Source organism: Sinohyriopsis cumingii, unplaced genomic scaffold, assembly GCF_028554795.1.
Source record: "Sinohyriopsis cumingii isolate HCF-2022 unplaced genomic scaffold, ASM2855479v2 utg002465l, whole genome shotgun sequence".
NCBI classification, from domain to species: Eukaryota; Metazoa; Mollusca; class Bivalvia; order Unionida; family Unionidae; genus Sinohyriopsis; species Sinohyriopsis cumingii.
The window spans coordinates 188,081-206,634 of NW_028316219.1; positions in this window are offsets into that span (position 1 = coordinate 188,081).

Consider the following 18,554-nt stretch of genomic DNA (forward strand, 5'->3'; position numbering starts at 1 on the left):
TCTGAGTAGGGTCACCCTTGTGGTATTGTTGTGTCTTGGGAAAGTGGCAAATTTCGTACACTTCTAACAGTTGGTATCCCATGTCCAGAGCTTTGAACAATTCTACGCTGACCCAGGTTCCCGTCAAGGCACGTTCTTCCTGGGTGTGCTGACAAGGTTGGTCTTGGTTGCACGTTTCGGCACAAGTACGGCACAAGGGAAACATCAGTTTGCCTTGACAATGGTGAGGTAAGACGGGATGGTATAGGTTCGTGGGAGGTAAAACTTTGCACTTGATCAAGCCTTCGTATTGTCGAATGTTTTTCAGGTCGATGTGTTCCGTCAGCAATTGCGGGTGCCCTACAGGAAAGCGACAATATTTGCACACGTAGGGATACAGCGAACACACGTCCAAGTATTTGATTTCTTCTCCTTTCTCTTCGTCGGCTTGGTACAGCAAACAGGTGACATTGGTCCTTCCTCCGTACAAACTATCCCTCGGGTTCAACGGGTCCATGAACTGGTAACTTTCCACGAGGCGTTTAAACTCGGGATCGGTTTTCATACGGTGATCGTACTCGTGTTCCCACATTTCCACCACTTGGTATCCTTCCTGTTCCAACTTTAGGCGTCGCTGACAAGTGTCCTGGTACAGGTCTTCCATGGTCCGTTGCAAAAACTGATTTCTAGTGCCACGGTCAGGGTAACAGACGGGACATCCGTGAGATAAGCAACCATTAAACTCGCACACGATCTTTGGGTTTTCTAAGTCCCAGCCATCGACCGAATACGTTCCGATGGTCTTTTCGCCCCCTCCGTTCCGGGCATGCTGAATCCACTTGTCTTCCTTGTCGCACAAGTAATGTAACCAACGTAGGGCTTTGACCGAGTATTGACGCTTGACAAAGTGGGTCTTTGAGGACTGATGACAGCCACGGTGTTTTCAGGCATGAATCGTTGGCGGTACACTAAGGAACACGCTTTGGCAATGGTGCAAGCTTCTTTCAAAGGATCGACCCCTCCGTGTTCCATGAACAGTTCTCGAAATTTTCCACAGCAACGTCGTAAAATGTCCACGTCGGAACGACAATACTTTAGCATTTCTTCCTGAAAGTCGAAAGGGTCCGAGGCATGAGCCTGGTACCAAGCGTAGAAAGCTTCTCGTTGTTCGGTACGCATGTTGTCGGGGTCGTAATAGTGAGCCTCAGATAAATGGGGTAGAACGGCATGTTGATTGGCTTCCGTATTGAAAAAGTGTGGAAAATAACCTTTAGCCATTTCTGTCATTCCAAAAATTTTAGGCATTCGACTCAAAGGCATGGCCAAGTAACTCATCGAATCTTTAAACTGCACTTGTCCCACTTGCATGAAAATGATTTTGGCTCCGTTCAAAGTGACTTTAGGACGTTCGGTGCCATGTTCTGTATAGTACCTCAAAAAAAACTGTCCATCGTATCCGGAGAAATTGTGAGCCATCACCGTGGCATGACGATGACAATCTCCGTAACCTTCGATGTCCTCTTGGCTCCACGTCTTGTCGATGGGGTCTAAGACCCATCGAGCAAAATCGGCTAGCGTGTTCGGTCCCCGAAAGATTTTTTCACGTCCTCCAGGAATTTTGCTACAGTGAGGGCAATAACTGAAGATAGGTTCTTGAATGCACTTCTCGCACGCTCGATGAGCCACGCAGACATTAGGAATGTGAATGCCGGTCTCTTGCATGCATTCGAAATCGAAAAAGATGAAATTGCCTTTCTTCTTGTGACCGTCCTCTTTCTCTGGTGGGGGTTTGTATTTTTGCACGTAGCATTGGTGTTCCAAGTCCACGATGTGGTGACAAATGTGACATTTTTTCTTTCCTGAACATACGTGTGCCTTGGCATTATTGGTAAGTATGCCTTGTCCACACGTAGGGCACAATCTCAGGAGTTGACAAGCACATTTCTTCTGTGAACCTTGTGTTTTCAAATGTTGTTGGTAACAGGTAGGGCTGACAAACGTGCGCAGACAAGTTGAACAAGGCACTGGTTCTTCGCTCAGACAGGGTGGAGAGGCCAAACATCCTGAGCATTTCCATCCACAATGTTTGTGTTGCTCTCGATTATTATAACCATAGTCACATTTCTCACAATAATAAACATATCCCAGGAATCCGGTGATACTGGTAATGGTATCGAAATGTTCATCGTGATGATAGACATGAATGTATTTTCCGTCCTTAAAATGTTGGCCTCGAAACAACAGAGGCCCGCGCATTTCTTGAGGGTGCACTTTCAAGGTGTAGCGTGGAGCTAGGGCATCTTGCAATTTTTGCATCTCAGGAATGCCACACGGTGTATCTTTGGACAGGCCAGCTTGTTGCAACAGGAGTTCTGCTTCGTTTCGTTGTTTGGTTCGGTTCGATTTTCGAATGTTCTCCCAGGTTCTTTTCCATTCTACCGTGTCGTTCTTGTTGGCATAGGTTCGTCCCACCACGATGGCACGGGCTAAACACATCTGGTCTTGAGGGTTGTTAATTCGGACGAGACTTGTTTTGGCGTTGCGAAGGTCGTCCACCAATAACCTCTTTTCGCGTCCTGTCCCTTGAGGAAGAGAGACGTGAGCCATTTTCAGTGTGGCTTTACCATCGGTGATGTCAAACTGGTCATTATTAGATTGTTGTACGTGTTGAATCTTGTCCATGACTTTGGAAAGGGTTAGTTCTGCGGGTCTGCTAAACTCGATCCAAACAGGGGATTTCAAACCGTCGTGATCTATGGATAGTGTCAAGCGATCGTCTTCTTTGGGTTGACATTGTCGCTTGAGTGCGGTGAGCAAAGAATCCCACATCTCGGTGATAAACCCTTCTGCTTTCTCCAAGGGTACGTCGGCCTTGAAATCTTTAAACTTCACCGTGTAGGTGTAAGCCGTGGTTCTAAATTTTCTAGAGGAGCGCTTTTCCGTTTCTCGAATGGAATAGTATTTTTCAGGGTTGACTAAGGGTGACGAACTTGGTTTAGAGGTTTCAAATTCTGGTTCACTCATGTCCTCTTCAAAATCACTGGCATGAATTTGTGCCAAGATTTCAGCTCTGGTACGAGGCGATAGATCACGTTTCTGCCTCTTACTTTCTTCTTCTTCTTCTTTCTTCTCGAATGAATGGGATCGTTTCATCTTGAGTGCAAAACGTCAAATGACTCAAGTTTAAACACCATAGACTAATTTATAGTCATGGCAGACCAGCGTATATAAAAGGGTGTGTGTCTTGTTCTTTCACTATTCATTTCACTCTCAAGCCGAGCACAACGATGGAAGAGACTAACCAAATCGAACGTTTCGTCAGAGCTTTGCGAGGGGTCATTAGAAAATTCTCTTCAGACCAGCCGACGGACTACTCTCCTTCCTTTCGAGATAAAAGTCAAGATACTTGCTATATCTGTCAGAAGAAAGGGCATTGGTCTTCAGAGTGTCCAGACCGTCAAAAAAGAAAAAAAAACAGGGGCTAAAAAAGACAAAAGTCAAGATACCTGTTATTATTGTAAAGAAAAAGGACATTGGTCTCCAGATTGCCCAAAAAAGAAACAAGAGGAATCAGAAAAAAAGAGGAATTCTTCAGAAGAAGAGAGGGATTCTTCAGAGGAAGAAGAGGAAGAAAGAAGACAATTCTATTTACAAGAGGCAAAGAAACAGGAGAAGAAAAGAAGAAGGGAAGAAAATGAGGAGAAAGAAGAGGAAAAGACGGTGAAGAAATTCAAAAAACAGAGAGACTAAACAAGGAGAAAGAAGAAGTCAATGAACTTTTTATTAAAGTGTTGTGTTGTGAATTGTGAATTGGATTGTAAAAAAATGGATAAAAGAATAAATTAATGATATAAGGTAAGTGTCTTTGAGTTTTGATTTTAAAATAAGAACGTACACTCACGCACTCATACACAGAAACGTACTATAAGGGTAAAATGGGTGGGGTTTTTGTTGAGTTATTGGCAAATTGAAATTGTATTTCTTTTCGAGAAATGTGGGTGGCCCAGAAAAGGGCCTTTTTTCTTTATGGTGTAGGGGTGAGTTTAAGCAATCAACTTTAACTGCCTTAAGCCTTTGCCACGGCCAAGGCCTACTTCTGGACTGCGTAATGATGATGATTGGGTTGAAATCACTAAGGGTGGTACGGTAGGCTTGGTCACAGAGTTGGCGTGTTTAGCTCGGGAAGGTCGTATTCTCTTCGGTCGTGATAAAGAAGTCTGATACATTTGTTTCAGACTTCTTAACTCCGCTAAAATGTCCAACAGTACCGTGACCGTTTGATTTTCACCCTCTTGTTTCTTTGCTGCTACTTCTTCTTGCTGTTGTTGCTGTTGTTTGTTTCTTACCTCTTCTTCTTGCTGTTGCTGTAGGAGAAAAGCTTGTTCCGCTTCCTTTTGTCGTTGCATAAATTTCACCAATTCTTCTTTCTGTCTCTGTCTAAAATTCTCCACTTGCGGTAATGAAGAAGGTAACGAAGGTTCCGGAACAAATTCTTGCGAGAGAAAATCCACAAAATCCCAATTCACCTCTTCTGAAAGTAAGTCCGGGTTCCCTTGGACAGTCTCCCCTGTTGGTGCACCCCAATGGATCGTTTTCTGAGTTTCCGTCATGTTGAATCACTGTCGCATAGATTGACTGCACACAAGCGCAAACGAATCTATATAGACCACGTGACGTCACAGACTGTTCTCTTCGGATTGGATGCGAGCTGACTGAATTTTGTAACGCGTGTTTGGATTGGTGAATGAACTCAATCCGTTTCAATCCTACCTGTACCTATAAATAAGCGCAGTTCCCTGCATTGATTCACCTGTTCTCGTCGCTTCAAGATGTGGACCACAGTTGAGTCATCCACCCTTGTGTCTTCCATGATGTTTAGGACGGACATGCTCATGTATGTCCGATCCAAGTGGACCGTTGTCCACAGGACAAACAGCAGTCTGTGGATACGTAGGATCTACGTTGAAAGACAAGGATGCCTCAAAAGAGTGCTAATTTACGGGCCAACAGTGAGACGCAGCCTAAGGACAAGAAGAAGACCAATGCGGTGCCCTTAATGTTAATGAATACATTAACATAAACCCAAAGGCCCTTTTCAGGGCCAGCCATATTTCTCGAAAAGAGATAGCCTTTCAATTGCCTACCCCTTTTTTTAAAAAAAATTTAAAAACAAAAAGAAAATAAAAAATCCCATATTCAATTCCCCTTGTCCCTAGACAAGCCCAAACTCTATTCCCATGTTAATTTCCCTTGTCCCTAGACAGACCCAAACTCTATGTTAAATTCCCATTGTCCCTAGAGTGACCCACAATTTTTCTCCATGTTAAATTTCCATTGTCCCTAGAGTGACCCAGGGTTTTTTTTAATGCTAAGTCCCATTGCCCTAGGGTGACCCACTTTACTACTCAGGCCCTACATTAATACGCATTGCTTGGTACTAGCTCTAAATTAATCCACATTGCTTATTATTGGCTCTACACTAATGCACATTGTCTAGTACTGGTTTCACATTAATTCACATCGCTTACTACTGGCTCTACGTTAATCTACATTGCTTAGTACTGACTCCACATTAATCCACATTGCTTAATAATGGATCCATATTAATCCACATTGCTTAGTACTGACTATATATTAATCCACATCGCTTACTACTGGCTCTGCATTAATCCACATTGCTTAATAATGGATCCATATTAATCCACATTGCTTAGTACTGGCTATACATTAATCCACATCGCTTACTACTGTCTCTACATTAATCCACATTGCTTAATAATGACTCCATATTAATCCACATTGCTTAGTACTGGCTATACATTAATCCACATCGCTTACTACTGGCTCTACATTAATCCACATTGCTTAATAATGGCTCCATATTAATCCACATTGTGTAGTACTGGCTTTACATTAATCCACATTGTGTAGCACTGGGTTTACATTAATCCACATTGCTTAGTACTGGCTTCACATTAATCCACATTGCTTAGTACTGGTTCTACCCAGGATGTCACCGAGAGTGATTAATATAGGTTGTAACAACTTGTTTTGCAATCGATGTAAATATAGGATACGTTTAAACTTTTCAGACGATGTGTTTTGGCAACAATGACAACAAAATGAACATAATAAGCAACTTTATTTCAAGCCTTAACGTTTATAGCTTGTACATGCTTGGAGTCGATGACTCGTCTTACAGATCAAGATTTTAAAAGTCATTGAGTAGATAGGCATACATGTTTATCGTATAAACATCCTTTAAATTTTCAATTTTGTAAGATAGTATATTTGTACTGTTATCCACTCGGTCACCAACTCTCTCATTTATTTGTTATCCCTTATATAGTGATATACTTTTATTGTGTGTGTGTGTGTGTGTGTGATTTGGATTTTTAACGTAGCTCCAAATATTCTTCAGCCACATCGGTATTATTTCAATTTAGCGAGGCAGCTTTTATTATTATTTGTGGCATTTTTAGCATGCCTCGGCCGGGGTTTGAACCAGTCCCATCACCCGCATCCGAGTTATCCGATGCGGACGCTCTAGCCACTTAAGACACCGTATCAGTCTTATTTTTTTTATAAAAACGTTTTTAATAATTACTAATGATGTCAATCATTTTACTTAGGTAAATTGCTTATCATGTTTATATTCATTTTATCTGGGTAAATTGCTTATCAAGTTTATATTCATTTTACCTGGGTAAATTGCTTATCAAGTTTGTATTCATTTTACAGTGGGCAAATTACGTTTGAAGCTTTTAAACCATAACTGTTTATTATACACCCGTTGTAGGACGGTTCGTATTATATGAGGGCCAGTGGCGTCTGTCTGTCTGTCCGTCTTTCTCAACGTCGTGCCCGTACTCTAATTATTAAACTGGTTGCTATATTCAAATTATAATTCGTAGAAACGTTACTTATATCGAGACGATTTTTCGATTGCAACTTTACTGTCGCAATTTAGGTCAAAGGTCAAATCGTGTCCGGGCCGTAACTATTTAACCGGTTGGTATATTGGAATCAAATGGACGAAAACGTCTATAATTCAAATGAGGATGATGGAATAAAAATTTGGTACACATAATTACTCACACCGTGCTGCAGACGGGCTTGTACTGTCTGCGGAGCAATAGTTATCGTATTAACTCACCTCAGCAACTACTTGCATGGCCAGCTGAGTTACATTGGATGGTTTTACTGTCCGTCCATCAGTCTGTTGAATTTGTTTGCACCGAGACATTTCATTATACATGCAATATTAATTAAATAAACATGATAACAACTAATATTTCAACAATACATCGGCTTCTATCTTTAGCAAACAATATCCATTTATATCAACCATAGTTATTAAACTTTGTTTCAAATTGTAATAGCTTACCTAATGTTACAATTTCTGCCAATTTTAACCAAACTTGGAAGAAAGTAAGTTATTTCCAGAACATTTCTGTTCCTTTACTGATTTAGCAATATTGCTAATGCTTACAAGAGTAATATGCCTTTTTGTAATATTTAGTATGTTATGTACCATAGAGTTTTGATGTTTCAGCCAATCATAATCAGACTTGAATTTAATTTAAACGTAAATTTATATTAACTCATTATATATACAAGTGTTTCATTTGTCTAAGATTGCCGTTCTTGATCTTGTATGCACCATATAAATTTCATTCTCATTCAGCCTTCACCACTGTTAGCACCAACTTACAATATATAATGACCAAAACATATTGTGTACGACCCATTATTTTCAGAATGGACTCAGTGTATACAATGCTGGTTCATTTATTGGACTTACGTTATACGTTTATACCAGGGTCATGCCTCCTTTAATTTGTTTTCAATTCTCATTTGGAGCATTGTGTGGACCATTTCTTGATCCGATTCTAGTCAAGTCTGTGCAGGAATAAAGTTGTTGTGATGGCATTCTTTCTTCGTATATCGTAAACGAGTAAACGACATTCACGTTAAAAGTGGGTTGGCAGGTGAATCGAATGGAAATGATTGTTCATGTCAAGACAGTAGCACATTTGCTTAGTTTATCCAAACATGTTTTTGATGTTGTATTTTGATCTCAGCTTGATTTTTGTTGATAATGATCAATTTCGTCAAAAGTAGGTCACCGGGAGAAATTAAAACAAAAATAATCATTATAATCGATGAATGCTCTGTGAAACCTGCCCTTGACTCAGAGATCCACCCCACCCCATTTTAAAAACCATCTAAGGATGATTTTGGTATTTGGTATAATCTTCCAATGCACCTAAGCAATGGACATTAAAGTGTTGTGATAAAAGCTGTCGCAGGTTGTTCGGTAAAACGGGGCCCAGATGTTTATGATCTAATAATAATAGATGTTTAACTCTTTTGAGCTTTCATCAATATTAAGGCTCTGACCAACTTTGGTAATGATCAAATGCAATACGAAGGTGCTAGAATCTTCAGAAAGCAGACTAAAGAATTTTTCATTTACCAAGGGCCATAACTCTGAAGTTTATTATCCGATCTAATAGATTTTTTTATCTCTTCCAAGCTAGAATATAAAGAATGACCAAGTGTTAGTAAAGTCTGGAAAGTAGTATGTGTTGACATCAAAAAGTTAACAGACGGACGAACGACGGACAACATACTATGTAATAAGCCCTACTAACAAGGTCAGTAGAACTAACAAAGAAAGAGGAATAACGGACGAACGAACGGGCGGACGCACAACGTCATAGGGCAGCACGATAATCCTTGTAAACAAGGTGTCCAGTTTAATTATTCAAATTTCCCCATAGACTGTAGCAGCATCATATTTCGGTGAATGACTCTGTACTCTCCTGTTTTTATTATAATGACTATACATGTTCATTTTTAAGAAAAAATGCAACAAAGAAACCCTAGCAACTAAATAACATTCCGTAATCACTTGTTAGAAGAACAAATACTTTTAATACGACACAGTATAACTGTTACACAATAGAATCGATCTTCCATGTTTGTTACTTTCCACATCCACGGGGGAGATTTTAAAAGTATGATATTAAATATTACAAATTGAAGTCGTAAATTATAACATAACGTCCATATATTAAACGACGTCTTAGTGGAACTAGAATATGGTGATATATCGTACTTAATTAGACAGTTCGATATGCATGCTGTTTAAAATAAAAAGAATTTAAATTTACGACAGGGTCAATCATTTTGACTGAATAATTACCACATCCAAATTCTTATCAATTAATGAAAATGAATTTTAAAAAGTGACGGTATAACGAAATTAAAGAAATATAAGTATACATAATTTTCTTTTCTTTAGTGAATCAAGCGACCTTTCCACTATTATCACTGCTTTCCGTGTGCAATATATTGAAATGAATTATTCTAACAAACCTATCTGAATGTATGTATGTATGTATGTATATCTAACTAAACGTCTATTTTGATTTATTGAAAATATCACTAGAAAGATTGATGAGACATGCAAGTCCGACAAGTACTTTGACAACGTATATTTTCACAAATGTGAACTAAACGACAAGTAAATGTTTCATTCATAGCTTTGTTAAAACATATGCATACACAATGTTGCATACTTACATAGGCTACTAATGAAGTTTGTTCCAATATCCTTTTCAGACATGTAATTGGGGTGTTCTCGAGGTACGAAAATAAGATTGTAAGGTAGCCAAGATTATTCTTCAGTGTCATCTAGGACAGGGTCGAAGTGGTAATTTATGTTCTCAAGGAAAACCGCTTTATAGCCGGGTGTAATTCTCGACAGCGGTTTATAGGCTAGGCACATGTAGGCATTGCATCCTGCCTGTAGAAACAATGCATGTAGACGGATGTGTCAGTTTTGCGAACGCAAGTATTTTCATATCAGTACCCGAAGAACCCTCTTCCTGAACACATTAACTTTGTAAATAGCGATTCATTGGTTGCGAATAAAGTTGACGCAAAATATTCTCATTCTCTTTCATACGTTCCACTACTTGTTGTGCAACCTGTGAACCGCTAATACCGGGTAATTTTTTGTTCTAATCAAACAATTATCATCCCATAATGAATACATGTACATCTTGTTTTGCATTTAATGAAATCTACCTCGCTGTACCGGTTGTGTAGGCTATTTTACATTTCACGAAATATTTTTGATGTGTTCATCTTCCGGTAGAGAATATTATAAACAAATTCGTTATGAATACTGCTATTAAAAGCGCTACTTAATTAATGAGATGGAATTATATTTCCATTTTGGGTCTCCATATTCCGTTGTTGTACTGTGTAGCTTGTATTATGTGGCAATAAGATAGGAACAACCATAACATTCAATGTCTACATCTTAAATGGAGAAAGTGTATGCAAAAATATTTGCAATAACTTATTAAAATTGAATAATAATAAACAAAACACCATTGTCTATGTTAAAGTGACAATTTAGAGAGGAAATCTCCCACACAACTATATTAAATCTCCTCACAAATATATATTTAAAATCTCCCCACATACATCTATTTGACGTCTCCCCACATACATATATTTGAAATCTCCCCAACACATCTATTTGAAATCTCCCCCAATATATCTATTTGAAATCTCCCCACATGCATCTATTTGAAATCTCCCCAATACATCTATTTGAAATCTCCCCACATACATCCATTTGAAATCTCCCCAACACATCTATTTGAAATCTCCCCAATACGTCTATTTGAAATCTCCCCACGTACATCTATTTGAAATCTCCCCAACACATCATTTTGAAGTCTCCCCACATACATCTATTTGAAATCTCCCCAACACATCTATTTGAAATCTCCCCAACACGTCTATTTGAAATCTCCCCACATACATCTATTTGAAATCTCCCCACATACATCTATTTGAAATCTCCCCAACACATCTATTTGAAATCTCCTCAACACATCTATTTGAAATCTCCCCAATATATCTATTTGAAATCTGCCCACATACATCTATTTGAAATCTCCCCAACACATCTATTTGAAATCTCCCCAATACATCTATTTGAAATCTCCCCACATACATCTATTTGAAATCTCCCCACATACATCTATTTGAAATCTCCCCAGCACATCTATTTGAAATCTCCCCAATACGTCTATTTGAAATCGGCCCACATACATCTATTTGAAATCTCCCCACGTACATCTATTTGAAATCTCCCCAATACATCTATTTGACATCTCCACACATATATCTATTTGAAAATGGGGAATTTACTGTATAAAGGAGGATCACTGACTTTGGGATTGAACATATATTGACCGATGTGTGCGCATTCAGTTGATTTTGTGGAGCCATTCATGTAAATGTAAGCGATTTCTGTAAAGAATGGGCCTGCATACAAACAATGCGTTTGTTACAAAACACAGAAGCCACAATTTATAAACAAAACCAATGTAAAAATGAATCAATGAACCTTAAAACTGGTATTGCTATACGAATCAGATAGCCTGACACCATAGACTATTCCATTTTTATTTCGGACAGCAGGTAGCAGTTATTCCAGGGCAAGTGCTAATTTTCAAATCTAAAATAGAATGTCCCAATTTCATTAATAACGCTTAATTAGGACCTGAATATTTAATATACGGACAATGCTTGATTTTTCTGGTATCAACGTTCGCCTAATCCTGAGATTGTTTTTTGAAGCTTTAAGACAAAGATCATGGGTTTCACCGCTCTTGATAGGTAAGGCAAATATTGATACCATAACAAGCATGTTCGATATTCTTAAATACAATCTCACCAAAACACGTATGGTCGCTGTTCTTAACAATGACCCCACTGAAATAATTACGACTGCTATTCTAAGATAAAACCTCAATAACTCATCCATGATCGCTATTCTTATATAAACTCCACAAAAGGTATGATCGCTATTAATAAATAAACCCCACTAACACATATGTGACTGCAGTTCTTTCATAAACCCCACTAAAACATGTATGATCGCTATCCATACATATAACAGCACTAAAACATATATGATCACTATTCTTACATAACACACCACGAAAATTGTGCATGATCACTATTTTTACAGAACTAAAGGATTAGAGATTGTTGTTATTACATAAAACCCTTTGAATATATGTACGATCGCTATTCTTACAAATAATCTAACTAAACTATGTATAATCACTATTCTTACACAGAATCCCACTAAAATCATGTATGATCGTTATTCTTACATATAATCCCACCAAAATCATGTATGATCGTTCTTATTACATATAATCCCACTAAAATCATGTATGATCGTTATTATTATTATTACATATAATCCCACTAAAATCATGTATGATCGTTATTATTACAAATATTCCCACGAAAATCATGTATGATCGTTATTATTTCATTAAACCAATTCACTGAAGGTTATAAATGCGCTGATGTATATTTGCTTAATCCTTTCCTGTGCCGGAGTGCGTAGCAGATCAACTGCCGTAAATTGAGGGAATTGTTCATCAGAATAATGTTCTTCTTGTTGTTGTTGTGTTTAACGCCATTTTTCAGCACACAATAGGCTATACATGGCGGCCATTATTACTGGTGGAGGTAGAACCCGGGAAAACCCCGCAAAGAACCGCCGGCCCACGAGAAGCTATTGGCAAGCTTTCTCACATACCCAAACTGGCTGAATTGGAGATCCGAACCGACGCAGACAGAGGTGAGATGGTAATGATCCGTAACGGAGAGCGCTTTAGACCACTCGGCCACTCGGGGGGTCTCATTATAATAATGAGGAATAAAGAAGATACAAATCAAAGCTCTTTGGTAGATAATAATGTGAAATTAATCAGAAAGTTTGCAGTAATTATGTGCAATTAATCAGATCTTTGAGAGTAATTATGTGAAATTAATCAGATCTTTGACAGTAATTATGTGAACTTAACCAGAACGTTGACAGTAATTATGTGAAATTAATCAGATCTTTGACAGTAATTATGTGAAATTAATCAGATCTTTGACAGTAATTATTTCAAATTACTTAGATTCTGAGCCTGATAACGGTAACAACGATACACCTCATCCATCAGATCAATACTGATACATGATAACGGTAACATTGACATACCTCATCCATCAGATCAATACTGATACATGATAACGGTCACATTGATATACCTCATCCATCAGATCAATACTGATACATGATAACGGTAACATTGATATACCTCGTCCATCAGATCAATACTGATACATGCACACGGCCACATTGATATACCTCATCCATCAGATCAATACTGATACATGCTTACGGCCACATTGATATACCTCATCCATCAGATCAATACTGATACATGATAACGGCCACATTGATATACCTCGTCCATCAGATCAATACTGATACATGATAACGGTAACATTGATATACCCCATCCATCAGATCAATACTGATACATGATAACAGTAACATTGATATACCCCATTCATCAGATCAATACTGATACATGATAACGGTAACATTGATATACCCCATTCATCAGATCAATACTGGTACATGATAACGGTAACATCGATATACCTCTTCCATCATATCAATACTGATACATTATAACGGCCACATTGATATACCTCATCCACCAGCTCAATACTGATACATGATAACGGCCACATTGATATACCTCGTCCATCAGATCAATACTGACAAATGATAACGGTATCATTGATATACCTCATCCATCAGATCAATACTGGTACATTGATAACGGTAACATTGATATATATCATCCATCAGATCAATACCGATACATGATAACGGTAACATTGATATACCCCATCCATCAGATCAATACTGATACATGATAACGGTAACATCGATATACCTCTTTCATCAGATCGATACTAACAATGATAACGGTATCATTGATATACCTCAACCATCTGATCAATACCGATACATGATAAAGGTAACATTAATATACCCCATCCATCAGATCAATACTGATCCATGATAACGATAACATCGATATACCTCTTCCATCAGATCAATACTGCCACACCATAACGGTAACATTGATATACCTCATCCATCAATTCTGCGCAAGCATTCTGTTTTTAAGAGGGATATGTGTCAATATGGCGCGCTGAAATGTAATTCTCTAAAAACTTCAGCAAATGTCGGTCGATGGAAGATATGTAATAGCTTGTTTGACTTGATTAGAATAAAGAACATCAACTCGGCAATCAGTTGCGTTGTTTTGCAGGAAGCTCAATCTATACATTCTCTACGTATGATCTCCTCTACTCAATTTATTTTGGGTACATTTGGACAATAGATCTAAGATTATTTGAGAATGTGAGCAATTCTTGTGTCTAGTCAATTAAGGGTTTTTCGAAAGGTTAAGGAGCCCTGGTGGAATGTGAACTGTTGCTTAGTCACGATACCGTGTTTTAAAAATAAACGTTAGAAGATCTGGGGCCGATCAGAGTCCATATGTTTTCCATAGTCAATTTAGATCAAGAGAAGGAAATGAAACTTATTTGATTTTATGCAACACAATAGATCGTAAATTACAATATTATCGAATAGTGAATCAAAATTATGTATACTTTTAGAACTTCACGATATCCCTAGTTACGTTCAGGAAACATGCACAAATAAATACGGCAAACAGTGTCTGACAAGAAGACACATCATATTTGGCAGGTCAAATCTACCGAAATATATCACATTACGTTTTTCAACATCTCATACAATTTTAGAATGCACTAGACACAATATCTTAGATCGGAATGTTGACAAGACAAATGTATTGACATTTCACTTACGTGATCATAGTGGCGACTGCTTTCTTATCCCAATGGCAAGGACATCTTAGATATTTTGGGTATTGCATTCTTGAATCGTATCAGATGTAGCAAAACGTCGAATATGCACTGAGAACTACATTCTCTAACCTGGCCAATCGTTTTATACAGATCTGTGTCCTGTGTCCGTAATTACATAGATGCTGCCTTGGTTTGGATGTTTACGTTTTAGGATCAAGATTTAGTTTGATTTAATATTGCCCTTATTTTTATTTCCCGCTTATAATACTTAATTTTAATTGTATGTGTTTGTTTATGTATGTATGTATGTATGTATGTATGTATGTATGTATGTATGTTGGGATGGATGGATGGATGGATGGATGGATGAGTGTGTTTGTGTGTGCGACAGGAAGAGACTTGATCTTTTGACCTTTCATCGGTATGTCCAAGCACATTTGTAGATAAATAACATACTTTTACATATTTTGACCTTTCATCGGTATGTCTAAACGCATGGCAAGAGAGAGAGAGAGAGAGAGAGAGAGAGAGAGATAAAAGGAGATAGAATGGGTTGACGTTCTGACATTTCATTATTATATGTCTAAAACATTTTGTTAGAATGAACAGAGACAGCGAAACTTAACGCTTTGACCGTTCATCAGTCTGTATATAAGCACATTGTGAGAGAAGGTGAGAGACTTGATGATTTGGCCGTCCATTAGCACATGTCTAGGTACATTCTACTTTGAGAGAACACAGATTTAACCTTTGACCTGGACCATTCATCATTAAATATCTAAGCATATCATTAAATAGAGAGAGAGAGAGAGAGAGAGATGACGTTTTGACAGTTCGACAGTAAGTGTAAGTACTCCATAACTCATATCAAAGAAAGGGGAACAAGTGGAGGCCGAGTAGACTTAGGTCTCACTGGACATTTTATGTTGGCAGATCTTGATCCGACGTTGACCTATTGCAGACAAAATGATAATAATATTACATTAAAGATACAAATAAAAGCAAACTAATAATTTTTGTTAAAAGGATGCTTGTAAGATTTTGACTGAGGTATTAAGGTTACATCCTAATGCAATTTGTGGCTTTTATACTGAACCAACACCACCGACCCGTCTTTTAACATTCATTTTTGAAAGTAAAGAGCTATTTTGAATATTTTCCTGTGATAACGCAGCTAAAACAATCAGTATGTGCCTTATGCATGAATACAGTTCACTAGTTTTATAACAAATTAACATACTTTTCATCAACCTTCACCCATCTAGATTTTTAGATATTTGCCTCTGTTGCAGACACACGTAAATACGTATGCCAAGTGGGCTGCTCATTTACAGCCCAGGTTACGCATTTGATCTCCAATGGTCGTCTAACTGTGACAGGCAGTCACCAACAAGCCAACCCATTTCCAAGCCTAACCCAAAGTAAATGCAAACTGCAGTGTTTCCTTTTACGCACATGTGTGCGTCAGGGACGCACGCTAGAGAAAATTGACGCACACATTTTGTTGCCGTGCGTTGTTTTGACGCAAAGGATTCGCATAATGCAATCAGGATTTATTTAATATCCACTTCTTTGGACGAAGGGTGGCATCGTGTATACTTCGAGCATAGTCATTGACTGGTTCCCCGCTTTGTTTACTCCCTGTGTTGGGCTTCGCTCTTCGTATAGCGGAGTGGAACGCAGGGAACATACGAAATAAGGAACCAGCATAGGCAATGTTATGACGGAATAGCTTCCTCTAATCTCGCGAGCTCCCACGCGATTTCCATTGAGCTCAGCAAGTAGTCATCTGCATGTTTAACCTCAATACTTGTTGCAATAGAAAGCGATCTCCAGATTAAAACGTTGTGCACTAAAAATCATTAGTGAAGAAAGTGAAAGAAGCAGAACACAAAAGAGTAACTGTGAATCTAACTTTAATGAAAACTGGAGAAAATAATTCCCTTGGCTGGAATACGGCACAGCCATTAGGATTACCGGTGTGACTTATGATAGGGAAGACTGCATAAGTGAATAATCCTTTCGTGACAGGGTTCAAGAATTTTAACAAATCTGCCCTCGATCGCCACAAGATATATGGAGAAGACATTATAACCCAAGACATTCTTTCACAACAAAGAAATCAGTAAACTTGCCGAGACAAATGCGTTTATTTGGATTACACAGGCATTGCAGATTTTGTTGGTTTCTAACTTTGCTGCAATAAAAGAAAGACCTTAAAATTCAAGTGTAGCTTATTAGAAACAAGATGAATCATTAGTCTCCTTGATGTTTTGATAAATTTGTTCCAGGACGAAGTACAATGAAACCGATGACAGTACACATTTTATGACAGGCAGTAAATTGACTGTCATTCGGTTATAAATATGTATTAGTCTTTTTGTATTGGCTTGTATGTAATATGTTGGTCTATAATATTGCTTCGAAAAGATTATAAGGAGACTGTTAAAAGTACGATTTTAAAAGAAATATGAACTAATACAATTATTTTTTGAATGGACAATGCATTTGTTTGTTAAATTTAATTGTGCATGTTGGTTTATTGGTATGTTTAGAGAGAGAGAGAGAGAGAGAGAGAGAGAGCGTATGGTGTACAAGTTGCAATATCTATTTCAAGCTGGAAAAAGTACGAGTTGGCTGAAAATTTGTCTGTATATTTTTGACCCCCACATTTTTTATTTGACCCCCAGTTCTGACACCAAAGGTTTTTTTACCCTCAGTTTTACACCCCTGGGGGATACACTGAAACCACATTACATATTTAGCTTCTGTATGAATTTATAAATGCTAGGATTGTGATAATTAGGCTCATACCTTCTACCTTAATGATCAGGGGGTTTCAAAATATCAAACTAACCAGTGAGACCTTAAGAACTCAAATAGCAGTCTGATTAAGGGAAAGTCTTCTTATTTTCAAAACTTTTGCCAATTCTAAGTAAATTGCAATCTTATGAAGTGTACCATTCAAAACCGTTTGTTTCATATGATGTATTGAATTTATCGATGACCAAAAACAGCAACCGCTATGAGACAGCTTTATATTTCATGTATTACTTTCACACTGAAACACATACTTTCCTTATAATATGCCAGTTTCATCATACTTCATAGCTAATACAAACTGCATTATTAGTGCCTTGTGATATGAGAGATACCTGACAGCACAAATAATAAAACTCGTTATGAAATCGGAAATTGTAGTGAAATAAAAAGATGTTAAAGAAGACAAGCTGAATGTCTTGTAAAATAATTCAGAATGTACATGCTAAGTACTTGAAAAAATAATGAAGACGCATAGCATATATAAATTGGCCAGTACTCTCTCACTGGTTTAATAACGAAGGTCAAATCTATATTGCAACAGAGAAATCTGAGGTAGAGTGTAGGGAAGCAACTCCTCATGTAATCCCAAATGTACTAACCAATTTTTGTAAATAGAACCGATTCATTTGGGAAACTTCAGCACACTAATTCTATACATATGTATGGAAAATGTATTTTAACAGCCCTAGGAAGGTCATCTTTGGGTCACGTTCACACTGAAAATACGTAAGCCAAGTGGGTTGCTCATTTGCAGCGCAAGTTACACATTTGAACTCTAATGCTCGTCTAACTGTGACAGGCAGTCACAAACAAGCCAACCCATTTCCAAGCCTAACTCAAAGTAAATGTAAACCACATTACAGATTTAGCTTCCGTGTGCATTTATAAATGCTAGGGTTGTGATAATTAAACTCATGCATTCTACGTTACAAATGGGGGGATCAAAATACGAAACT